This window comes from Octopus bimaculoides, chromosome 1 (assembly GCF_046866305.1).
Source record: "Octopus bimaculoides isolate indiv1 chromosome 1, ASM4686630v1, whole genome shotgun sequence".
Classification (NCBI taxonomy): Eukaryota; Metazoa; Mollusca; class Cephalopoda; order Octopoda; family Octopodidae; genus Octopus; species Octopus bimaculoides.
The window spans coordinates 194,315,524-194,343,023 of NC_142928.1; the positions used below are offsets into that span (position 1 = coordinate 194,315,524).

A 27,500-nucleotide genomic window follows, 5' to 3' on the forward strand; every position below is an offset into this window, starting at 1 on the left:
ATATTTGCTTCACTTCACACCTTGTGTAAATTTGATTAATTAAAACTTTTGAGTTGTTACCTCTAATTATCTTGATCATATTTAAGCATTAAGCCAATGCTTTTCTCTCATAAGAGCAGAGGGTGGGGACTCATATTTAATTAAAAATTAGAGTTATACTTGTTATATCCAGCATGTTTTCTATGCAGATGGCATCTCTATGTATGTTCTCTTGATAATTACAAATATTTCAGAAGAATGTTAAAAAAAATGGTGGCATCATTGCTTTCAGTCAACCGCTGACCATATTTTATGGTTATTATTAGAGGGAGTTGCACATTAATTTAATATAGCTGTTATTTGTAATTACACCAGTGTATGAAATACAACATTGAAATAATGATGATGTATAAGTAATACATATGCATACATACTTACACAAGCACATATACACATATATTTATGCATATGTTCAAATATATTCTCATATATTATAACACATTTCACAATAACATTTTGCATCAATGTTGTATATATATATATATATATATATATATATATATATATATATATATATATATATATATATATATATATTTATATATATGTGTGTCTGTCCCTCTGTCTCTGTCTGTCCCTCTGTCTGTCTGTCTGTCTGTCTCTCTCTCTCTCTCTCTCTCTCTCTATCTATATATATATATATGTCAAAAGCCATGTAAAAGGCACTCATGTTGGTGCCTCATAGAAGCACTCAGGCCATGCTGTAAAGTGGTTGGCATTAGGAAGGGCATGCAGCTGTAGAAACCAAGCCAAATCAGACTGGAACCTGGTGTAGCTTCTGGCTTGCCAGCTCTGGTCAAACCATTCAACCCATGCCAGCATGGAAAACAGACGTTAAAGGATGATGATGATGACGATGTATATACTATACACAGCACAAAGACACACAGACACACAGACATACACAGACACACATAAAACATTTATATAATATTATGTATATGTGTGTGTGTTGTGTGTGTGTGTTGTGTGTGTGTGTGTGTGTGTGTGTGTGTGTGTGTGTGTGTGTGTGTGTGTGTAGAACCAAGTATATAAATGCCATTTGTAAAATAGAGTTAGTATATTCAGAAGATAACAAAAAAGTCTGAGCTATATAAAGAATGGGGGCTAAGAATCAGTTGAGAATGATAAGAGAGGTGGTGTTTAGTCTCAGAAAGCCCAGCACCCAGTGATTGTCTTTCATAGTTTACTTTCAGATTATTTAGATAAATACACAGTGAACAAGCTAATTACAACACAATATTCCTTTATCTGCTTCATGGCAGAATAGCTATGGGCTAAACTGTTATGTACTCTCTTGTACAGAAACTGGCACTGCACTCAAGCTACTTTTCTTGTAGTTGTTTGATATAAAGCCAACATTGAACATTGTTGATAAATGCTAGAATGGGAAGAGTAATGCCAAATTTAGAGGAAGTCTCAGAAGGAGGGAAGAGTTGGGAATAAATAGATGCGTGTCTCAGGAGTCAATGGGAGTTTGAGCCTATGTTTTATTTGTAGACATATTGAGTTTAAAATAGACTTTTGAACAGATGTTAGTAATTAGAGCTTGTATATATATGATTGTAATGGTGGATCCTTTGACTAGACTATAAGACTAGATAGTAACATATCTATATATTTATATAGGGTGTTCAAAAAGTCTCTCCACAGTAAGTATTTCATTGCAAAATAAATATTTATAAGAATAAGACTACAGAAGAATATATTAGTCGTTACAAAACTTAAAAAAACTTTATAAGAGGTGTTGAAAGTGTCGTCCGTCATTTTCGATACAGAAGTTGACTCTTTTACTCATGTTTTGAAATACATCTTGCATCCTGGAGAGTCTGACTCTGAGAGAGTCAGGATGAAAAAATTCACTGCAGAGAGACTTTTTGAACACCTTGTGTGTATGTATACACACACACACACACACACACACACACACACACAGACACAAACACACAGCTACTATATGATTATTTTACTGGATATTACTAGAACTAGAGACACACATGAAATGCATGCACACACATAAATACACACGCAAACACACTCACACACTGTAGACTGGAATTGGATGTATACATATATACATGCACACAGTAATATAACAAGTTACATATTGGGTTGTCTGAAAATTTGGTGCTGATTTTTAAAGGAAAGAAAAAGGTCAATAAATACTTGCCATTACATTTTTAATCAACCAAATATGAACCATTTTGTTGCACAATGCGTCTCCATCTTTCCTTTAACTTGAAAATACTTTCTTCCCAGAATTGAGGTGGTTTCATGGTGGTTTCATGGCAAATAAGTCAAAAGGTAAGCTACTATAAATCAGCATGAACTTTCCAGACAACCCAATATATATGCATATATATATGCATATATATATGCATATATATATGCATATATATATATATATATATATATATATATATATATATATATATATATATATATAAAATATATAGTTTTAGGGAAAATAACCAATTTTCAAGAACTCATCGGTGAAAATCCACTATCACATATAGAAAAATTAATAATTAAAAGCACAATAAATGAGTATAATATAAAGTAAAGTAAATATCATAAGATAAATATAATATAATATAATATAATATAATATTTCTCTCAAGATTCAGCTTTTCTCTCAAGATTCAGCTTTTCTCTTGAGAGAAAAGCTGAACATTAGAAGCATCAGTTGTGGTGTGCAAGAGAGACGATTGCGCTGGTATGGACATGTGGTGAGAATGGAGGAGGATAGCTGCGTGAAAAAGTGCCACACCCTAACAGTTGAGGGAACCCGTGGAAGAGGTAGGCCCAGGAAGACCTGGGCTGAGGTGGTGAGGCAAGACCTTCGTACATTGGGCCTCACCGAGGCGATGACTACGGACCGAGACCTTTGGAAATGGGCTGTGCGTGAGAAGACCCGGCAAGCCAAGTAAGATCGTTGCCAGTGCCCCTGGACTGGTTCTTGTGCGGGTGGCACATGAGATGCACCATTTTGAGCGTGGCCGTTGCCAGTACCGCCTGACTGGCTCCTGTAGGATTTTCGAGCGAGATCGTTGCCAGTGCCCCTGGACTGGCTTGTGCGGGTGGCACATAAAAGACACCATTTCGAGCGTGGCCGTTTTCGTGCGGGTGACACGTAAAAGCACCCACTACACTCTCTGAGTGGTTGGCGTTAGGAAGGGCATCCAGCTGTAGAAACTCTGCCAAATCAGACTGGAGCCTGGTGTTGCCATCCGGTTTCACCAGTCCTCAGTCAAATCGTCCAACCCATGCTAGCATGGAAAGCGGACGTTAAACGATGATGATGATGATGATGATGAATATTATATTTATTATATTATATTATATTATACATTATTATTATTATATTTATCTTATGATATTTACTTTACTTTATATTATACTCATTTATTGTGCTTTTAATTATTAATTTTTCTATATGTGATAGTGGATTTTCACCGATGAGTTCTTGAAAATTGGTTATTTTCCCTAAAACTATATATTTTATATATACTTTATCTATAAGGCTCAATTTAATTTTAATTTTTTATAAATTGATTTTAATCGAGTTTTTTACCTGTAATTTTGGATTTTGTCCCTAATATTATTATTATTATTATTATTATATATATATATATATATATATATATATATATAGTAGAAATCACGTGTATAAATAAATGTACGAGGGGCTTATTGTTTATGCTCAGAGCTCCATGTAGATTTTCATAATTTACTCTGCTTTCTGTATAGTTAAGTAACTTCTATGCTGAGTAGTAGTGTCAATTATGAGGTACAGAGCAAATATAGCAAAAATAAGGATAAACACACGTTCCTCTTCCTCCTCCTCACCCCTACCCCCGTCGTTGTTGTTGTCGCCGTCATCATCATTTAATGTCTCTTTTTTCCTGCTGGCATGGGTTAGACAGTTTGACTAGAACAGATGAGCCAGCATGCTCTGCCAGGTGTTGTGTCTGCTTTGGTATGGTTTCTACAGCTGGATGCCATTTCTAATGCCAACTGCGAACTGTGCCGGGTACTCTTCACATGGTATCAGTAATGGTGAGGGAGCCAAGTTTTCACTCTGTCGATTACAATGATTAATGTTCCAGGTGATCGGGTCAATGGAACAACCTGCTTGTGAAATTAACGTGCAAGTGGCTGAGTACTCCACAGACACATGTACCCTTAACATGGTGATTCAGCATGACACAGAATGTGACAAAGCTGACTCTTTGAAATACAGGTACAACTCATTTTTGCCAGCTGATTGCTTTGGAGCATTGTTAAAGTAAGTGTCTGGCTCAAGGACACAACATACTTCCAGATATTGAACTCACAACCTTATAATCATAAGCCAAATGTCCTAACCACTAAGCCATGTGCCTTCACACAAGTACCTACAGGATAAGACCCCTCAACTGAGCAGGGTATAGATTTGAGGAATAAGAAACTATGATAGAAGAAAGGGAGCAGGTGTCTTGCTGAAGAGGTGAATACATGGCTTGCTCACCTGGAAAATAGGAAAAATGAAAATAGAGAAAGAAAGAGATGTGAGGTCCAGGCACAACATAAATGTAAAACAGAATAAGATAGAAGAACGAAAAAGGAGGATGTATAGGTAAATATATAGATATAGATACACACACACACACACACACACACACACACACACACACATATATATATATATATATATATATATATATATATATATGATGGGTTTCTTTTTGTTTCCCTCTACCAGATCCACTCACAAAGCTTTGGTAGGCCTGAGGCTATAGTAGAAGACACTTGCCCAAGGTGCCATGGTGTGTGGGACTCAACCTGGAACCATGTGGTTGGGAAGCAAACTTCTTACCTTGCAGCCACACAGCCTATGTGTACAGGAGGATCTTACACAGACTAGGCTATAGGACTAGCTATGTACATATCTCTATATACATATACACACACGCAGTTGTCTATATGACTATATATATATATATATATATATATATATATATATATATATATATATATATATATAGTAGAAACTATGTCATCATCATCATCATAGTTTAACGTCCGATGATGATGATGACATAATTTCTACTATATACCGCCTGACTGGCCTTTGTAGGGTTTTCGAGTGAGATCGTTGCCAGTGCCCCTGGACTGGCTTTTGTGCGGGTGGCACATAAAAGACACCATTTCGAGCGTGGCCGTTTTCGTGCGGGTGACACGTAAAAGCACCCACTACACTCTCTGAGTGGTTGGCGTTAGGAAGGGCATCCAGCTGTAGAAACTCTGCCAAATTAGACTGGAGCCTGGTGTTGCCATCCGGTTTCACCAGTCCTCAGTCAAATCGTCCAACCCATGCTAGCATGGAAGGCGGACGTTAAACGATGATGATGATGATATATGTGTATAAATAAATGCACACAGAGCTTACATCTAATTATATTTGTGTATTTTTAAGTAGCTTCAAAGGATTGTCTATTGAAGATGTGATACCTTTGATGCATAAGTGTTACTATTCAGGCATAAGTGAGATGATTCTAAAGAATGAAATAATTAATCAGTTGTTTTCCTTGTTATTAAATCATTGTATGTATGTAGGTTGGTGTAACACACACACACATACACACACACACACACACACACACACACACCTTTACTTTTTTCAGCCAGAGGGTGTGACCATGTCATTACATGCATGTATGTACACATGGATGAATGGATAGATAGATAGATGAATGGCTTGATGGATAGATATCAATTCTCCTTCAAAATAGTCCTCTTCTGAAGCTGCACACTGTATCCAACATTGTTTCCATTGTTGGAAGCATTCCTGGAACTCTTGTTTTGGGATAACGAGCAGCTGCCTTGTCACATTCTGTTGGATCTTCTCAGCATCTTGAAGTCTTGTTTAGGTCTTACACTGTGAAGACTGAGCCTTGACTTCAGGATCATAGCCATAGACCCATAATTCATGATCTGTTATGACTGTTTTTAAAAAGGTTTTGTCTTCCTCAACACAGTCAAGGAGATCCTGCACAGCTGAAACTTAATCTTCTTTTTGAGATGGCCACACTCTACACACTTTACTTCCAAGCACGTCTATAAACAATGGAAGTGAGTGAGAATGTTATAACTCAGTGTGAATGAGTGAAGGAGTTTATGGTCAAACTATACCAAGTGGCATCACTTTGCATGCTTTAGCTCTGTTCCCATAGCAACAGTCCCAGCACATTTTGTTCAGACCTCATAGTAATTATTGTCAAAGGATATGAACTATACTTTCTACAACAACAGCACTACTATAAAGAAAATCAGTCTCAGTCAATGAATTTATACATCTCACCAAAAGAATGAACACAGGTTCAGGGTCAGTGGAATGCCAATCACTCTTTGCTCCTAATTTTTGTTACTTTCTCTCATTATCTTACCATCCATTTGTACATACAATGTCAGGTGTGCAATGCTATTTTAGAGCAGGAGTCACCAAACTATGGCCCACAGGTCAGATCTGGCCCACAAAGTCAGTTCATCTGGCCTACAGCTGCACTGTACCTTTTTTTGTGTAAGTACCTGCAATGCGAGTTCATTTGCCTCTGGTATGGCATCAATGTTTGGAAGAACTTATGGTCTGTGAGCAAACATTTTTCAAAAATGAAGAATGTGAAGTCAGCACATCGAACGAAGTTGACTGATGAACATTTGGAAGCAATTCTCTTGGTTGGATGCAGCAATTCCAAAGCAAATATTGATGATATCTTAAAAGCTAAACACCTGTTTCACAAATCTCACCAACCTTTTCTGCTGCTTAGTTTGTGAGATTCAGATGTGTGCATACTGAGTGTGATATAACTATCTTATTGCTAATGTCACCTTCTTTGATAACTTTTTGGTAAATAAATATGTTGATTGTCTTTATTTTTTGTGTGTTCACTGTACTGTATTGAAGAAAATGGTTATGCAGCCCATGCTCATCATTCTCTCAGTTATCTGGCCTGCAAGGATAAAAGTTTGGTGACCCCTGTTTTAGAATTAACTGTCAAAGTATTTCATAGCAGGAGACAGAAAAATTGTGATCTCTGATTATATTTTTGAGTGACTTAATATTTATGATGAATTCACTATGTTTGATGGGTGTGCAGTGCTTACCTAGGACACCTATGAATATATGTGTACTTGTGGGTGATAGCATATATGATTTGACTAAAATTGTCTTTTTGACTTTGTTATTAGTATCATCAATCTAAGGAAGCAGGAATTTTTGGCAATAACAAAATACCTGTGAGTCACTGAGAGAAGATGCTTAAGGTCAGCAGTTCAACAGAATTATGCAAGTTTTTGAATGGATTCTTAATGCACAAGCTGTATTCCCCCCATCCTCTCTCATTGTTGCTCTTTTCTTCTAACCTCCTTCTTGGTTTGTTTTTCATTTTCCAATTCACATTTGAATGTCACTATCTGTCCATCACATTCTATTTCAGTCTTTTACTCCTTCCCTTTCTCTGTCCATCTCCTCTGTCCCTGTATGTATGGATATATCATGTGCGTGTGTGGAATATATATGTATACACAGACATATATATGAAGGGAGGAGAATATATACATACACATACACATGGACACATGCACACACACACACACATATATATATATATATATATATATATATATATATATATATATATATATATATATATATATATATATATATATATATCTATCTATCTGTCTGTCTGTCTGTCTATATTTTATATAGTCATTGGTTATGGCTGGTTGAAAAGTTTTTATTTGTTTCATGCCCATTATTGCATTTAACAATATAGGCGGCACAACAGAAAAACCCTGAAGCTCTAACTAAATAATCACATGTCCTTTTAAAGGATCCTGGAAATGCTCAACGTTATGTCAAAAAAAGCATCCCTTGCTTTTTATGTTGGTAGGGTGTGATTTGATGTATGAAGTATAATTCAACCTTTTCACACACACACACTCACACATGCACACACATTCACACACACACACACACACTCTCACACACACCCAAACACACACTCACACATGCCAATTATGAGGCTAATTATATGTAAAATTATAAGATTTTTCTGTTGTCAAAGACCCATTTATAAACTGTACAAAGTAAAACTCTGTTGAGGGAGACAGACAGTCACTGCATCATATTTACTTGATATTAAAAAATCCTCACGCCGTTTTATAAGACTTTACAAAATGTTGGTTGCACAAAAGATGCCAGTAATAGAAACTTAAAAAAACAAAAACCCAGAAAGACAAGATATTTGAAGAAAAAAACATCAAATTATTGAAGCTGAATTTTCTAATATTGTTTTCCTCTTTGACTGAGTTATGTAAAATTTAAGATACAAGAAAAGATAACTGAATGTTTGCTGTTCTCTTGTAATAAACAGCATTTTAGTAATTTCATTTTAATAGTTTGTTTTAGTCAAAAATTTAGTTGTGGAGCCAATGCAAACATAGCAGTTGTTTGGATATACTTCTCACTTTCTCTCACTGGGTATATATATATATATCATCATCATCGTCGTCGTTTAACGTCGACTTTCTATGCTGGCATGGGTTGGATGGTTTGACTGAAAGCTGGTAAGCCAGATGGCTGCACCAGGCTCCAATCTGATCTGGCAATGTTTCTACAGCTGGATGCCATTCCTAACACCAATTACTCAGAATAGTTATATTTAATAAGAAATAACTAACTTACTTGCCTAAGTTTTAATATCATCTCCCTCAAAATAGTCACCTTGCACACAGCAATGCACTGGTCCCAGTGTTCCTATTACTTTTGGAATCCAGCTTGGAAGTTATTTTCCATGAGTGAGTTCAGGACCTTCAGCAATTTGCTCTTGATCTTGACAATACTTTTAAAATAGCGAACTTTGAGCTGTGTTTTCATCTAGGGGAAGTGATAGAAATTTGCAGGTGTTAAATCAGGCAAATAGGGTGGGTGTGGAAATGCTACCATGTTGTTTTTGGCAAGTGAGGAGAGCTTGGGGATAGGATGCATTGTTGTCATGAAGAATCCAATTCTTTGCACTCCACAGATACAGTCACTTTTGCCAAAAGTCCTCCCTTAAAAGCTTCAGAACATCAGTGACTGTCCTCCAATGATCTTCATGCACAAGCTGATGAATTTTCTCCACATTTCTGGGAGTGACACTCATGGCAGGTCTTCCAGCTTACTCATCTTCCAGGGGTGTTCAACTTTTGAAGCACCCATTCCACTCAAAGCATTGTGTACAACCCATTGCTTCATCACTATAAGCTCACTGAAGCATGCTCAGTGTCTGTGTAGCAGACTTCCCAAAATTTCATGTTGGATCTTTATTCCAACTTCCTGACCATGAAACAAACCGCAGACTACAGCATACACACGATGACAAGATTAAAAATTTCACAACTTGTGAAGTAAATACAGCAATGTCACTTGGCATGCTGCCTCATGAAGGTCACTGATAGCTCTCACTGTGCATGCAACCATGTGCCGCCATATGTTGGTGTACTATAGAACTAGCCCAGGAGCTTTTTGATACCACCTCATATATATATATATATATATATATATATATATATATATATGTATATATATATATATATATATATATACATATATATATATATATATATATATACATATATATATATACACACATTCACACATATCTATCTATCTACATACACACGCACACAGACATATGTGTGTGTGTTTGTGTGTATGTATGTATATCTGTGTATTTATGCATGTGCATTTGCTTGTATACATGATATGTAGCATATCTAACGTCATATTTAAGATTTTCTTCTTAGCTCTTTAATCATCAGCATTCCAGTAAGATGATGATTAAAAGGTTTAAACCTCTGAGAAGGATTGGTGGATTTGTCAAAAAGGATGGATTTCAAAGAAAATCACAAAAGCAAGCATAATGGGGAATATATAATAAGAAATACTGAAACAAACCGTAAACAAATGAGTCAAAACAGTTTATTAGACGAATACGAACTGTTGAACAGGTGTGGTGCTTCACCTGAAATATATATTGTGATGTCTCAAATGAGAATTCCACAATTATGTACCAGGTTTCATCTCATGTTACATGTCAAAGTCATATGTTTTCTTGTGTTGTCTTATCAAAAATGTGTTGCTCACATTTAACAACAGCTTTGACTCATTATTGCGTCGTTTGCACCAATATAAATTGTTTTACAGTATAGCATGGATTAGGATGGGATAGGGTAAATGAATACACAGTGTGTGTGTATGTATGTATGTATGTGTTCATGTATGTATGTATGTATGTATGTATGTATGTATATATATATATATATATTTGTTAGCATTTGTTTTATGTTATAATCAAAACAATTTTACATTAAACTGAAATATTACTCAATACTTTTAGTAGAGTACAATTTTATTATTCTTTAACAACAATAGTATTGACAGTGACTTTGAAGTTTTGGTCAGTTAAGCTATAAGCAGTCTGTCTGAAACTTCGAAGTCACTGTCAGTACTATTTTCATTAAAGAGTAATAAATATATATATCAGTTTCTACTAACTAATGGAATACACATTTATTATCTCACTTCACTTTTCTTATCTGATCAAGTTATACACATCCCCTCATCATCATCATTTAATGTCCAGTTTCAGTGCTGGCATGGCTTGACTGGAACTTGTAAGCCTGAGAGCTGCATCATGTTATGGTCTGAATTTGGCCTGGTTTCTATGGCTGGATGCCCTTCCTAATGCCAACCACTCTGAGAGTGTAGTGGGTGCTTTTTGCGCGTCACCAGCATGGGTGCCTTTATATGTCACAGGCACTGGTGCTTTTACATATCACTGGCACAAATGCTTTTACGTGTCTCTGGCATGGAAGCTGCCACCAGCCACAACAACAATTTCACTTGGCTTGGTGGGTCTTCTCAAGCACAGCAAATCGTCAAAGGTCACAATCACTTATCATCACCTCTGTGAGATACCACATTTGAAGATTATGTTTTACCACCTTATCCCATGTTGTCCTGGGTTTACCGCTTCCACAGGTCCCTTCCTCAGTTAAAGATCAGCACTTCTTTACACATCTGTCCTTATCCATACCCATCATGTGACCATACCAGCACAGTTGTCTCTCCTGCACACCATATCTGATGCCTCTTATGCCCAATTTTTCTCTCAATATGTTAACACTCAGTCATACACATACAATGACATTGCACATCCAGCGGAGCATACCAAATTCATTTCCTTCACATGTCCTCTGCTGTCACAGCCCATGTTTCACTGCCATGTAGCATGACTGTTCACACACAGGCAGCATACAATCTGCTTTTCACTCTGAGAGAGAGGCCCTTTGCTGCCAACAAAGGTAGAAGCTCTCTGAACTTTGCCAAGCCTATTCTTATTCTAGTAGCTACACTCTCAGAACAGCCACCTCCACTGCTGACCTGGTCACCTGGATAACAAAAGCTACCAACTACTTCTAAGTATCTTTGCTGGCATTTGATGAAGTCTATTTTCTGTACAGTTCTAGTGTTTATTGTACCTGTACATCTGCCACACACAAAGACTACTTTCCCTGTTAACCTTCCTCTGATATTGTTGTGCCTCTTATGTGTCCATAGCTTGCACCAGTTACACCTTATGGACTTTCTATCTATGCCTTTTCTACATATCAAACAGGGCCATCTACCTGAAGGAATTGGTGATTTGTCAGCTTTCCTACTTGCTAAGACTTATGTTTTTGCTAAGTTAACTCTGAGGCCTCTTGATTCCAGACCTTGCTTCCACTCTTGAAATTTTTTCTCCAGTTCTGGTAGCAATTTAGCTATAAGAATAAGGTCATCAGTATAGAGGAGCTCTTAGGAGCAGCCTAACTTAAATTCTTCTGTTATTGCTTAGAGGACTATGATGAAAAAGTGGGGGCTGAGGACTGATACTTGGTAGACTCCTATTTATACACTGAATTCATTGCTATACTTGTTGCCAACCCTCACCTTACTGATAGCGTCCCTGTACATGGCTTGTACAGCTCTCACCAGCCATTCTTTTATCCTAGTTTCTGCAATGACCACCAGATAAGGGAGTGGAGAACCCTGTTGAAGGCTTTCTCCATGTCAACAAAAGCCAAGTATAAAGGTTTATCTTTGGCTAGGTATTTCTCCTGCAGCTGCCTTACCAGAAATATAGCATCAATCATGCTTCTCCCTGGCACAAAACCAAACTGCATCTCATCTAGATTAACTCTCTTCCTAATTAGTTGGGCCATGACCCTCTCCGTCAAACGTGTCACCTTTGCCTTTGTAGCAGTTGACAATGGTGTTGCTACACCAGTCATTGGGTATGACAACCTTGAGTACAACCTGATTGACTATATGAGTGATGAGACCATAACCCACACCACCAGATTTTTTAAGCATCTCAGTAGTGCTTAAAAAGTACAGCTCTCCATTGTAATTCCTGGACTTTTGGAGTGATGTTTACGCTTTATCCTAACCTTAACCATGCATACATATATATATATGCATATATATATGTGTGTCTTCTACTATAGCCTCGGGCTGACCAATGCCTTGTGAGTGGATTTGGTAGACGGAAACTGAAAGAAGCCCGTTGTATATGTGTATATATATGTGTATGTGTGTGTGTGTTTGTATGTCTGTGTTTGTCCCCCCAACATCGCTTGACAACCGATGCTGGTGTGTTTATGTCCCTGTAACTTAGTGGTTCGGCAAAAGAGACCGATAGAATAAGTACTAGGCTTCCAAAGAATAAATCCTGGGGTCGATTTCTTTGACTAAAGGCGGTGCTCCAGCATGGCCGCAGTCAAAAGACTGAAACAAGTAATAGAGTAAAAGAGTAAAAGATATATATATATATATATATATATATATATATACACACATACACACATATATCAGATTGGAGCCTGGTGTTGCCATCCGGTTTCACCAGTCCTCAGTCAAATCGTCCAACCCATGCTAGCATGGAAAGCGGACGTTAAACGATGATGATAACACACACACACACACACACACACACACACACACACACACACACACACACACATATATATATATATATATATATATATATATATATATATTTGTGCATTTGTGTCTGTGTTTGTCCCCACCACCATTGTTTGACAACCAATGTTGCTGTGTTTACATCTTTGTAACTTAGTGGTTTGGCAAAAGAGCCTGATAGAATCAGTACTAGGCTTACAAAGAATATGTCCTGGGGTCGATTTGTTCAACTAAAAGTGGTGCGCCAGCATGGGTGCAGTCAAATGACTGAAACAAGTAAAAAAAATAAATAATTGAAGAATATATATCCTCATCATTATATAACGTCCGCCTTATTTCCAACATACATTTTCTCAGTAACTAACTTGGCTTCCTTGTGATTTTACGAAAAGCGGGCTAACAGTGACTCAGGTTTTTGGTCTGTTAACCTTTGTCTAACAAAGGTCAGCATGCCAAAACTTTGAAGACTCTGTCATCATCATCATTTAACATCCATTGTCCATGCTGGCATGGGTTGGACGGTTTGACCAGGGCTGGCAAGCTGGAAGGCTGCACCAGACTCCAATCTGATTTGGCATGGTTTCTATGGCTGGATGCCCTTCCTAACACCAACCATTCCGAGAGTGTAATGGGTGCTTTAACATGCCATTGGCATGAGTGCCATTTGCATGACACTGGTAAATGTATAATAAATATGTACTCTACAAAAAGTAATAAATAATAAAAACAAACATTAATATATATATCATCATTAAGGTGGTGAACTGGCAGAATCACTACCATGCTTGGCAAAATGCTTGGTAGAATTTTGTCTGTGTTTATGTTCTGAGTTCAAATTCTGCCAAGGTTGATTTTGTCTTTCATCCTTTTGGGGTCGATGAAATATGTACCGGTTGAGTACTGGAGCTGATGTAATTGACAAACCCCCTCCCCTGAAATCACTGGCCCAAATTTGAAACCAATATATATAGCATCATTAAACATCTGTGTTTATGCTGGCATAGGTTGGATAGTTTGACAGGATCTGACAAGTCCAAGGACTGCATCATACGCTAATGTCTGCTTTGACATGGTTTCTGTGATTGGCTGCCCATCCTAAGGCCAACCATTTTACAGTGTGCAGTGGGTGTTTTTTTGTGTGCCATGGACACTATTGAGGTTGTTATGTAGCTTGCAAGTCTACAAAACTAATGTTAGATGCGAGTTAAGGTATGATAAAAAATGTTGGGGTAGAGCAGGTTCTTGTAGAGGAGCTACTTGCCTACTCACATGTCTTTTATCTTCTCTTTAGTCAAATGAATCATGTGACCTAATAAAAATAACAACCAAATCTCCATTAAACCACACCATGCTGTCTCAAAAATAAAGCTCCTTTGAACAATGTGGCCTTGCGTATAAACGAGATGGTCATGGCTGGAATGATCTGTGTACCTATATAACTTTAAAGGAAAGCCTTACATTATCTTTTAACTTTTACTTGTTTCAGTCATTAGACTGTGGCCATACTGGGGCATTAGCTTGAAGAATTTTAGCGGAACAAATCAACCCCAGTACTTATTATTTTTAAGTCTGGTACTTATGCTATTGGCCTCTTTTGACAAGTTATGGGGATGTAAACAAACCAACACTGATTGTTGAGGGGTAGTGGGGAGAGACAAAAAGACACACATGCATCTGATGGGCTTCTTTTAGTTTCTGTGTACCAAATCCACTCAAGTTTTTAGTCTGCCTGAAGCTAAAGTAGATGACACTTGCCCAAGGTGGCACACAATGGAAATGAATCAGAAAACATGTGGCTGGGAAGCAAACTTCTTACCACATGGCCATACCTGTACCTACATTACAATGTTATATCATTGCTCCGAATCTGACATAAATCTCTGTCACATTCCAATACATAGAACATAGGTATACTCAGTCAAGGTTCATTTGGGATGAAACAACAACTGCAACAGCAACAAGAACAGCATATGAACTGAATTGTTGATGCCTCAAATATTGTGAGTGAAGTTGTGTCTTATGCAGAGATTCTAAACCTTCAATGGTACATTGGAGTACCTTCACGGAGAGGCACAGTTCAATTGTACAAAAGGCCAACAAGTGAACACCATTATATAACAATGTTCTGTGGACATTTACCAATAGATATAAAGAAAATAATGAGAAACCTCTTTGTTGAATTTACAGTAAATAAAATGAAGTCTACAGAGAGTTTCCCAAAGAATCAAATTGGTTAGAGGTTCTTTAGCTTGTTTTAGCCCATAAGTGTAAGGTCATGCTGGAGTATTACCTTTAATGTTGGTGGTTGCTAAACAAAGTGAGTTGTTTAAATATATAGAAAATGATAAAGGGTAAAGAAAAATTTAGGAATAAAGGAGATTGGAAAAGAGAGAAAGAAAAAACCTAATAAAAGGTTAGAAGAGTGTGAGAGAGACAAAAAGGGGATAAATGGAGAAAGTAAGATAGGCATACAAAATATACAAATATATACATACGATGAAGTGTGTGTATATGTATGTATTTATGTATGTATTTATGATAATGCTGATGATGATGATGATATATATATATATATATATATATATATATATATATATATATATATATGGTTCAAATATATAGAAAACAAAAGACAGAGACAGGTGAGGGAACAACAAGCAGATGCATTAGTTTACCGCTCAGAGAAAATAGAAAAGTCTTTGACGTTTTGAGTCTACACTCTTTGACAGAAAGGGATGAGAAGAAAAAGAATGGAGAGAGAGAAAAAAAATGTGTTGGGATGAATGGTTCCCCATGTTGAGATGACCGGAAGAAAGAGGCTGATATATATATATATATATATATATATATATATATATATATGTATATATATGTATATATATTGTCAATGTATCATATATTTGAAAAAGAAGACACTCAAAAGCATAAAACACTAATCTATTTATAAGTAGTTAAGTTTATGTTTGGTCATGCATGTATATATGTATGTATGAACGTATGCATGTATGAACATATGTCTGTATGTATGTATGTATGTATGTATGTATGTATGTATGTATGCATGCATGTATGTATGTATGTATGTATGCATGTATGTATGTTTGTATGTATGTATGTATGTATATATATACTCACACACACATACACAGTTGCAAGTGTAGCTGTGTGGTACGAAGCTTGCTTCCCAACTACATGGTTCTGAGTTCAGCCCCACTGTGTGGCACTTTGGGTAAGTGTCCTCTATTATAAACTTGGGCTAATTAAAGCCCTGTGAGTGGATTTGGTAGATGGAAACTGAAAGAGGTGCGTCGTGTGTATATATATATATATATATATATATATATATATATGTTCCGCCCATGGTAGCATGGAAGGCGGACATTAGATAATGATGACATATATGTATATATGTATATTTATGTTTGTGTGGCTTTGTGTCTTTGTTTGTTCCCCCACAATCACTTGACAACTGATGTTGGTGTGTTTATGTCACTGTAACTTAGCATCTCAGCAAAAGAGACCAATAGAATAAGAATTACGTTTACAAAGAATAAGTCCAGGGGTTGATTTCTTCAACTAAAACCCTTTAAGGCAGTGCTCCAGCATGGCCGCAGTCAAATGACTGAACGTTTAAAAGAATAAAAGAATATGGATGTATGTATGTTATCAATCAGTTTCATTTCTGTATTTCTTGTCCATAGAGAAAGAGCCGGACTCTAACATAGATTCAAGGCTCCTTCATTGGAACGTTTATCAACATCATCTAGGTATTTGTGCATATGTGTGTGTGTGCAGTATTTGGTGTTAGTGTATGCGCAGATTTGTATGTTTGTTTTATGGATGCGTTTTTATGTCTAGATGCATGCATATGTATTTATGTGCTAAATTTTTGGAAAGTTTTACATATCTTTACAGTTCCATTGATGGCTTGAATCTGTAGTCTTCTAATCAGCCTTTTTCTTTCAGGTTTTGAGAACCCTAATTTTTCCAGGTTTTTGTATGTATGTATGTATGTATGTATGTATGTATGTATGTATGTCAATGAATGAAGGATTAAAGTGCTTACAGCTGTTTCTGTTACAAGAAGTAGTGCACTCAGAACAGTGCTTGTGCAATAGCTTCCTTGGATCCACACACACACATATGCACGCACACACATCATCATCAGCATCTTCATCTAACATCCATTTCCCATGCTGGCAGGAGTTAGACGTTCTGACAGGATTCAGTGAGCTGCAGGGCTATGTCAAGCTCCAATCTCAGCTTTGGCATACTTTCTATGGCTGGATGCCCCTCGCAACATCAAAAATAATTTTAGTACCTACGTTCTTTTGATGAGTTATAAACGTGAAACCATGTGTGCCCAATAATGAGGAATGTTTTGATTAGAAACTGTGTCGATGTCAAAATATATATATATATTGTGATATTTCTCTGCATATTTAAATGTATATGTGCCCTCCCTTATTTGTATATGATGGGTTATATATATATATGTAATACGTACATACATACATACATACATACATACATACATACATACATATATATATATCTATATATATATATATATATATATATATATATATATATATATATATATATATATAGGTATGTATGCATGTATGTATATATTTTTTACATATATAAACCTGTATGCCAACATGGAAGGTGGATGTTAAATGATGATTATGATATATATGTGCATGGGTGCATGTATGTGTGTGTGTGTGTGTGTGTGTGTGTACATATAAAGAGCTAGACAGATAGCCAGACATACCAATGGATGGACAAGCAGACAGATGGACAGATAAATATAACTGTTTTTAAGTTTTTCAATAATTGTGTTGTAAGAGAAAATTACTTTAATAAGTGACTAAAATAATTCACAACAGCAACAACAAACTAATTCACGTAGAAATTTTGGTAAACTTTAAGTGACTTACCTGTGAAATTATAGAAGAAAGTGGAGGATGAATGGTTTGGAACTGTTAATAAGTAGAATGGTCCCCGGGTTATGAAAACTGTTATCTTGACATAGGAAGCTGACTCAGTCTCTTGGAGAGAAGACAGTGCTGGGAGGGTGGGTAAGAAGAGAGGAAGATAGATCGCCTCTGTGTATGTATATAAGAGAGAGTTAGAGAGAGAGAGAGTAGGTATATAGGGGTGGAGTGGGGTGGAATGATGTTAAAGGATGTAGAGATAGTTAAATAGATGTGGGAGGAGATAGACAGAGTGTGTTATAGTTAGAAAAAAAAAAGGGAGGGAAGAGAAAAAGATAACAATGCTAGTAGAGAGGTATGATGGCTGTATAAGATGTAAAAGGGAGTGAGAGGTAAAGATAAAAGGGAGTGATAAGGAAAGAGAGGGAGAAGAAAACGTAGAAGCTAAAGTAGAAGAAGATAAAGGGAGGTGGTAAAGGGGATGAGAAAGTGTGGGGGGGGGAATAAAAGAAGAGAAAAAATGTTTTATAAATGGAACTGTGTGTGTAGAAATTGTTGGGAGGTGGTGTTAGGTGTTGACTAAAGCAACTTACTATCAAATCTTGCAATATGCCAAAATCTAAACGTCATCAACAGCAACAACAACAACAACAGCAGTAGTGGTAGTACACGTTTCCATAACAACAAGAATTCAATTTGACAAAATGTCCAAAGTTTAATATTCCTCCCACTCCATGTTATTGAGAATATAATATTGGTCTAATGTTTTATAGAAGGATGGATATTGTTGGGAAGTTGTGATATTCATGCTTTTCAGAAGAGCATTTAAGCTGAAAGGGAGGTGTAAAGGAATCAACTGAAGGAAGCTTTAGACCTGCTAAAAAGAACTGCCAAATCTTTTTCAAATTACACCTAGCTAGCCAAACAAGGAACCTCTATGTGGTTACTAGATTTGCTAGAGATAGGTGCCAAATCTCCCTTAAATCAGAATCTTCTGAGTCAACGAGAAAGTCTTCATGTGGTCAATTAATCTGCTAGAAATAATTGCCAAATCTCCCTCAAATCACATCCTACAGAGCCAGCCACTGAACACCCACGTAGAACAGCAACTAAGCCTCTTTTGAATTATACCTTGTAATCTTAAAAACAAATAGGAAGGAATGATACATTAGATAATGTAACCCAAGATACATTCAGGTTAAAACAAATTCTGCAGATAATGATGTGTGTGTCGATAACAAATAATCTGTTGGAGGAGAATTGGTGGGGATGTTTGGAATAAGCTTAATGCTAGCAGGGAGTGGAGAATATAATATTTTGAGACCTTAAACCTTTTGAATGAAAATGAAAAAGGGAGAGAAAGGCAGACCAGATAGCTAGCTAGCTAAGCTAGCTAGATAGAGATAGAGAGAGAGAGGGGGAGTAGAGAGTGGGGAAAGAGAGAGAGAGAAAGTGGTGCTATCACTTGGGTTGTAAGTTTAAATACAGTGATGAAGGATCTAAAATGGTGGACTGATGTCTTGACAAATGTTGGGTAGAGGGGTTCTTTTATATTTTTCATTGTTATGGCCTAGAGGAAGGGACTATATCGTTGGTCTTCACAAATTCTCAAAGACAGGTGATGTAATCTAGAATGTGTGTGTGGGGGGTATTTGAAGAGAAAGCACATTGCTTAGTGGTTTGGGTATTTGGCTTACAATTGTAAGGTCATGAGTTTGATTCCTGGTGGCACATTATGTCCTTGAGCAAGGCACTTCATTTCACATTGCTCCAGTTCACCCAGCTGGCAAAAATGAGTTGTACCAGTATTTCACTCTATGTCATGCTGAATCACCCTGGGAACTAGGATATGGGTACATGTGTCTGTGGAGTGCTCAGCCACTTGCACGTTGATTTCATGAACAGCCTGTTCCATTGATTAAATCAACTAGAACATGCATCGTCGCAACTGACAAAGTGTGTGTGTGTGTGTGTGTCTGTGTGTGTGTGTAGCACAATCAAAGTCCCAGAAATGGGGGTGGTACTCTATTGGAAGTCTCATCTGATCTTTAAAAAGGTTAATAGTTGTTGAGGATTGAAGTATTTTCTGGTTCTAAAGAGAAAGATCAGTCTTTGAGATGTTCAGAAGTGTATTTGTCTGGTGAAATCTAGCGAAGTATTTGGAAGGGTGGTGAGGGTTTTAGCTGTATACTATTATGTTGGAATGTGGATGGGGTGTCATGTTGTTCTCTAGGTATGTGAAGTGATTGGTGTTGTTATTATTATCATTACTATTATTATCATCATTATTATTATTATTATTATTATTATTATTATTATTATTATTAAGGTGGTGAGTTTGCAGATTCGTTAGCAATCTGGGAGAAATGCTTAGTAGCATTTCATCCGTCTTTACATTCTGAGTTCAAATTCCACTAAGGTCAACTTTGCCTTTCATCCTTATGGGTTCATAATAGTTAAGCACTGGAGCTGATGTAATCGATTTACCCACTTCTCAGAATTGCTGGCCTTGTACCAAAATTTGAAACCATTATTATCATTATTAGTAGTATTATTATTTAAGACATGGCACAGTATCCAATATCGTGATGTTGTCGATAGAAGACGTTGTGTCTTCTGGGGGTTTGTACGGTCTATCAAGTCACAACAAGGACCTCACCCAGACAGTACTTTATGCAATATGTGTGCAGTTCCAAGTAATGCCAATTTTTGAAATACACCTAGATTGTAGAGTGTTTCTAAAGTTTTCAGATTATTATTATTATTATTATTATTATTTTTTTTTTTTTTTAAACTTTTAATCTGCATGTTTGTTACAGTCACTTGCTGAGACACACCCAATTTCCTGGGGCAAGAGAAGGGTAAGAGATGTTACAATATGACTGAAAGCTTGGGGAGGGGAAGTAGTGAAATATCTTCATGTAAAACAACACAGACATTTAAATAGATAGGGTTTTTCTAAAGATGTGGGCAGCACTTGTTAGTACAGTCGTTTGGATTTCTCTGAGACATGGTTCTCCTGGGATCTTATCTAGGTGTTTCTGTCATCCCTTTTTTTTATCATATCTAAGGCACCTACAATTACAGGAACAGTTCTCGTTTTAAGATGCCACATCTTTTGTATTTCAATTTCCAGGTCTTTATATTTACTTAGTTTGTCAATTTCCTTGACAGATATATTTTTATCAGTGGGAACACTTACATCTATTAGTGTACAAGTATTTTCTTCCCTGTCTTTAATAACTATGTCTGGTTGATTAGCCTGGATCATTCAGTCAGTGTTGACTGGAAAATCCCGTTATTAATTACTATTATTATTATTATTCATGGTATGTGTGAATGCTTTACATTAGGAACCAATGTCCTTGATACCAGGTCACAACCAGTTTCCTTAGATATTGAGGATCTTTCTTACAATCTTTATTCCCAAAAGAGCAGATTTCAGAATTAATGCAACTCTCATAGTTTCACTAATCTCAATAAAGTAACTGTTATGTCTGACAGTGACGGTACCCAGAGCACCTATAACATCTGAGATTACTTTTGTAGAAACCCTCCACAATCTTTGTTGTTGTTATTATTATTATGTTTTTTTTCTTCATCATTTCATTATATGCAAACCACCACACTATATGTCTGTCTTTGTATTGTCCCCCTCGTCCGTCGTCCTTGTGGCAAATAAATGAAATCATTACTATTATTATTATTATTATTATTATAATTATTATTATTATTATTATTATTATTATTATTATTATGTTTGGCTTTTGCTTTTATTATATTTATTATCATCATCATCATTATTATTATTATTATTATTATTATTATTATGTTTGACTTTTGCTTTTATTATATTTATTATCATCATCATTATTATTATTATTATTATTATTATTATTATTATTATTATTATTATTTGCTGTTGAAGGAGACATGACTGGCATGATGCCAGAGTCAATACAGACATGACACAGTGTGTCTGGTTTAAACATGGATGATGCTTAGGTGTGGAACAGAAGTTTAGGATGGAATGAAGGTTGGTACCATCTGTATTGTAGTGAGTGTTGTGGGTGGTGATGGCAATTTAGTCGTTGGTATATAGGAGGAAGAGTGTGATGACAAAACCCTGAAGCACAGGGCACAGCAGAGTCGATAAAGTGTGGGAGAGAGAGAGAGAGAGAGAGAGAGAAGAGAAAGAAGGAGAAAAATTGAGAGTGGATAAGTGAGAAAGAGAATGAGAGAGAGAGGGAGAGAGCAAGAGAAAGAGTTCCTTAGTACACACACTGTGATGGTGTGATCTGGGACATTATCAGAGCTGGTAGTATTGATGGTTTGTAGCGACTGAAGATACTTTCTCTCTTGGTGTGAAATTGAGCATAGTGATGAGTCACATGGAGTGGAAAGTCTGAGTTTTGGTGGATATGTTCTTGGTGAATGCAATGTGGAACTGGATGCAAAGCAGGTAGCAAGTATGGAAGCTTCCTCAGGAGCACTATTCACAGAACCATCACCATGATGGAAAACATGTTTTCCATGCTGGCCTGAGTTGGATAGTTTGACAGGAGGTGGCAAACTTGAGAGCTGCACCGGGTACCATTATTTGTCTGTTTTGGTATGACTTTTATGGTTGGAAGAAGCCCTTTCTAAAGTCAACCACTTTGCAGAGTGTGCTGGGTGTTTTTTTACACGGCACCAGCACCAGCAGGGTTGCCAAGTAGCTTGCAAGACAAAGGCCTCTCAGCTGAGAGAGGGAGTGGAACCAAAAGAAATGGCTGTGTGACTGGCAAGAGATGAAAGTCTGATAGAGGGACAGAGATACTTGTCTTACAATAGAGGAGACACTTGGCTACTTCAGGATGGAGAAGAACGTGGGAGTGACTTAGGGAGAAAGATAGAGACAGTCATAGAGAGAGGGGGGGGGGAGATTGAGAGAGAGGGAGAGAGAGAAAGAGGGAGAGAGAGAAAGAGAGAGAGGGTGAGTGACAGAGAAATAGATGGTGTTGGAAATGTATTGGGGTCTACCCACAGAGAACAGTGGGGGTGGGGTATAAGTAGTACAAAGGGGATAGAAAGGGATGTTCCAAAGAGTGTGAGGGAATATATTTAGTGAGCTTGAGGAATGTGTCCCCCACCTCTCTGCCACCTCTTCAGATGGCTCAAATGCTGGTCTTGTATGAGTTGCGGTACCAGGAAGAAGAAACCAAACTTGTAGGGTGGGTGGTTTTCTCCACAAGTTGTATGTTCTATTTTTTCTCTTATCAGAACTTTTGTAGCCTAGCAACATGTAAACTACTTAGTGGTGATGTTGGGACTTATTGCAGTGATTTTTTTTTGGGGGGTGGTGGTGGTGGCTGGGTGGATATAGAGGAGTACAGTGAAGTATATATATTATCAAGAGTAGTTAGTGTAGAACTCGCAGAGCTCCTACCAATCTCCTGACTTGATGTGCCATAACAACTGGTGGGTATGGAACCTTGTGTAGAATGTGGATGTGTGGTTGGTAATGGTGATAAGGTTGTGGTTGATCAAGTCAGTAGATACTGGGATGGTTATAGTTTGGTGGAGGATAGGTTTGGAGGTGGGAAAGAGATCAGTGTCATTTGGTGTCTGATATTTAGGGATGTATGTAAGGGATGAACATAAATATTTTAAAGAAATAAGGATTTCAAAAGATTCCGTTTCTATACTGAGAATTATCAGCATGGAATGAGTGTGAGAGCAAAGAAGAGTTATGAACTGCAAAGTCTATGACTCTGGTGAAGAGTGAAGTGAGGCATTGAGGTGGAAGAGTAAATTCTACATATGGATTGGCATCCCTTTTAAGAGTGAAGTCGATGTGTAATCTGGACAGCAGAGATGGCCTATCTGTAAGGTTCACAAGATTTGTCTTGGAGGGGAATACTACGTGCTGATTGTGTGTTAGTAAGAATTATTGTTTGAGGACAAGGTTGGATTGGTGTCAATGGATGTTAGAGAACAGGAGGAAGAATTATGTAGCAGTTTTAGAATTAGTTTTTGGCATCTATGGAAATGTAGAGGATGTCTATATTATGAAATAGGGGTGATTTTTATATGGAGCTGGGTGTGAATGCTTGCTTGGTATAAGCACCTGTGAGCCAGAAGAGGGTGTTGAACTAAGTGGTGTGATGCACCAGAGCTAAAGCAGTTTTTATCATAAGTCTGAGAGATCAAGCCTAACTTGGGGCTAAATAACAAAAATAACAACAACATTCTTGTAGTTTTTATTTTTATGATTTAGTCATAGAAGAGATGGTAGTGCCATTGATCTGTTGTAGTGCTTCTGAAGACGGTGGTGGGCAAAGAGAAGAAGAAAACCCCAACTCAAGCTTATTCTCAGTCAAGGAACCTGGTCCAAATGCTTACAGCCCTTTCTTTGTAGACATTGATATTACACTAAATTTCTCACTCAAATACAAAAAAAAAAATTTCTCACTCAAATACAAAATAGTTTACTCATGTTTCATAATTTCCAAGAGAATTCTTTTCATCCCTGGTTCACCATCCAATCTCTCGTCCTTCCTCAACCATGGTAACCTCCTCCCTTCCCCCACCTTCAGTAACTGCTCACTTGACCACCTGCCATCTCATAGCACAACACTTCCCACTAACCGTCAATTGTCTCCCATTGTGAGATCTGTTTCTTAACTGTTGACTTGATTGATAAATCTCTCAGAATCTTTACTTTCAAAATAACCATTTTTTTTTACATATAAACCTTCCAGAGTATCTCTCCTATTTCTCATTACTTCAATCTCACTTTTGAGTGTTATCAATTTTGTACATAATATTTCAGCCTGCCTGCCTGCCTGCCGGTCTATATAAATTACTACATAACTAACTATCTGTGTAATCACTCACCCTGTTAAAAATAGTAGCCAAATGTTCACCAAATTATATCCTACCATCTTAAAAATAAAAACACAAGCATTTTTACAGTGAGTCTTTCACTTGTGGTTGTCTTTACAATAGTTTACTATTCCTCTTATTGTTGTTGTTGTTTTGGTGTGTGAGAACATCCCTCGTGATGGTGCAGATGAAACTGGATTATTACCAAATTTTCTTTTTAATATATCTTACAAACAGAGAATTTCAATACATTAAGATGTTTAACCCAATACCTGGGGTAGATAGAAGATTTGTCTTTCAAACAACATTTTATTCTAATTTCTTATTTTCAATAATCACCATGTCTTCCTCAATGAGAAATGCAGTGAGTTGTTTGTTAACAAGGAAGGAAACCTTGAAGACAAGGAAGGAAAAACCTTCGAACACATAGATACAAAATCTAATGAAGGTAAACAAGATTAAAAAAAAAAAACAGGATAAAAAATATGGTGATAAAACAAAGATACACCTGAAAAAATAAAGTCAAAATTTCATATTTGAAAGCAAATTTGTTTGACATAAAAGTGATAACAGCAACACCCATACCACATACACGCACATATTTGTTGGCAAACAGAAAATAAAGACAACATTGAAGCTCATACATAGACATTAGCATCAAGTGAGAAATACAGACATGAAGACAACAGTTTTACCCAAATCATTGGCAACAGTTTCTAAGCATGATCAGATCACAGCCCTAAATAGAGCTGGGGAAAAATCATATTTGAAAGGGACTCAATAGAATTTATTTAAGAATGGGCAATGAGAAAACTGACTTGCTTTGTCCCTTGAAGGGAGGTAGGGTCTTTATGTCTTCCTTTATACAGTCAGTGAAGGGAAATTCTGACAGATGTAAAGGTAATCATTGTGTACACAGAGTGGGATAAAGCTTATAATATTATTTTTCTGACCATCAAGACAAAGGGAAAGGTGCAGTGATAGCCAGGTCTTATGCATAAACCTCACTAAATGAGCTTGAGTCCCAGTACACTGGAGAAGCTAATATAAAGGTAACAGTTGGAAATCTAGACCCCTGGTTAATTGTTGTCTTTGAAGAGCAATAAAGGTAAGTGAAAGGTGCATAAGGAACAAGGAGCAATATATAGTTGGGAGAGATTGCTATGGATTTGCAGGTCTTTATTAATCTTCAATACTGCAGTGCTTTACTACAGCTGTACTCAGTTGACAGAGCAGATGGAGGGTATAATATGGTACAGAAATAAAAATCAGAGTTTTTAGAGCTGTGATAACAAGAGCCATGTAAGGGCTGTTGTTACCAATGAAGAGCTGGTGGAGCAGAGAAGAAGGCAAGACAGTAGGAGAAGCAGAAAATTCTAATTGCTAGAGCATAGTTGGTTACAAATCTGGTTGCAGCCCTAGCACAGCCTCTTCATCCTATGATGAGCAGAACATATTAGAAGGGAAGCAATAAAGAGTGAACTGGCAGAAAAAAGAGTGAATCCTAATTTAAGCTCACCCAAAAGAGTGAGGAGCTGCCTATTTTCACAAAACATCGCTTAGTCATGTGGATTAGAAATAAGGATACAATGAATAAGGTAACTGATGTGGGCCCCTAAGTTTGAGGACAAGTAGTTTATGGAAGTAGATTTAAGAGAAGTTTTCTAACATTTGAATGATAAACTGTTAATAAAGTGTTCACTAATATGCTAGTTCAAGCCCTCTGGAAACTCTCTAATCAGTTACCCCTCTGCGCATGTCCACTCCACACCTGCTCACACACACCACACGCACATCGGCAACATTCATCAATTTCTTGAAAAAGGGGTCATAGCCCTGAAATATTGAATACAAGGTAACTCTACATTAATTCACATATTTGTTTTCTGGTGATTTACCTTGCATTTACTTTGAATTGTTTTGGCCTTACCCACGATCTTTATACAATATATATGTGTATATATATATATATATATATATATATATATACATATACCAGAATAAGCACATAAATGCGAAACAAGGTGGAAAAAATAGTACTCGAATGCCAGAGGCAGAGTAATATACATATATTATAGATGGTTTGGTATGCGCATATACTGCTAAATGTATATGTAATCCAACATGAAAATTTTTTAAGGATATAACTTTTAATGTATTAATTGATTAATATTTTACAGATAATTCTTTACTCTGGCTATTCAGGCTCTGTCCTTCTTTATAAGCTATTTTTGATTTAAGGTTTTCTTCAATTTTATAATAAGATGGTTTTAAACTGAAATTTGTTCATTGCATGCAACCGGTCATTGTAAAGACTGTTAGTTGAGAAGACCAATGAAACGAAACCATTTTCAAATGTGTATCTATATTAAACTAATTGTATATGTTTGCTTATAACCTTATTTTTGTTCCATTCTAAACAAAACTGTCCAATGAAAGGGAACGTGAAACTGGTATGCTTGTATGCATATATGTAAGAATGTACGCTAAATACAAGTTAGCTTGCTTAATATTGTTAGCTGAAAATGTTTTAAAAGCAGTCAAGATTAAATCTGTAATTGTAAGAATGGTCATTAATATTAATGAAAATTAAATGA

General features: G+C 36.6%; 1 protein-coding gene across 27 annotated transcripts in view; it reads right to left on the reverse strand.

Annotated features, from left to right (window-relative positions):
* LOC106871616 (E3 ubiquitin-protein ligase TRIM45) overlaps positions 1 to 27,500 on the reverse strand; it is a 253,827-nt gene that overhangs the window by 191,098 nt on the left and 35,229 nt on the right. For 8 of the 27 annotated variants that reach the window (XR_016244665.1, XR_016244685.1, XR_016244667.1 and 5 more), the window contains exon 1: positions 18,040 to 18,232. The exons of 13 other annotated variants lie outside the window; for them this stretch is intronic. The gene's annotated coding sequence lies outside the window, so the exon portion shown is untranslated. Of the gene's footprint in view, positions 1 to 18,039; positions 18,798 to 27,500 lie in introns of those variants that run through there. 6 more of the 27 variants (XR_016244691.1, XM_052973583.2, XM_052973595.2 and 3 more) reach the window with 6 other exon arrangements.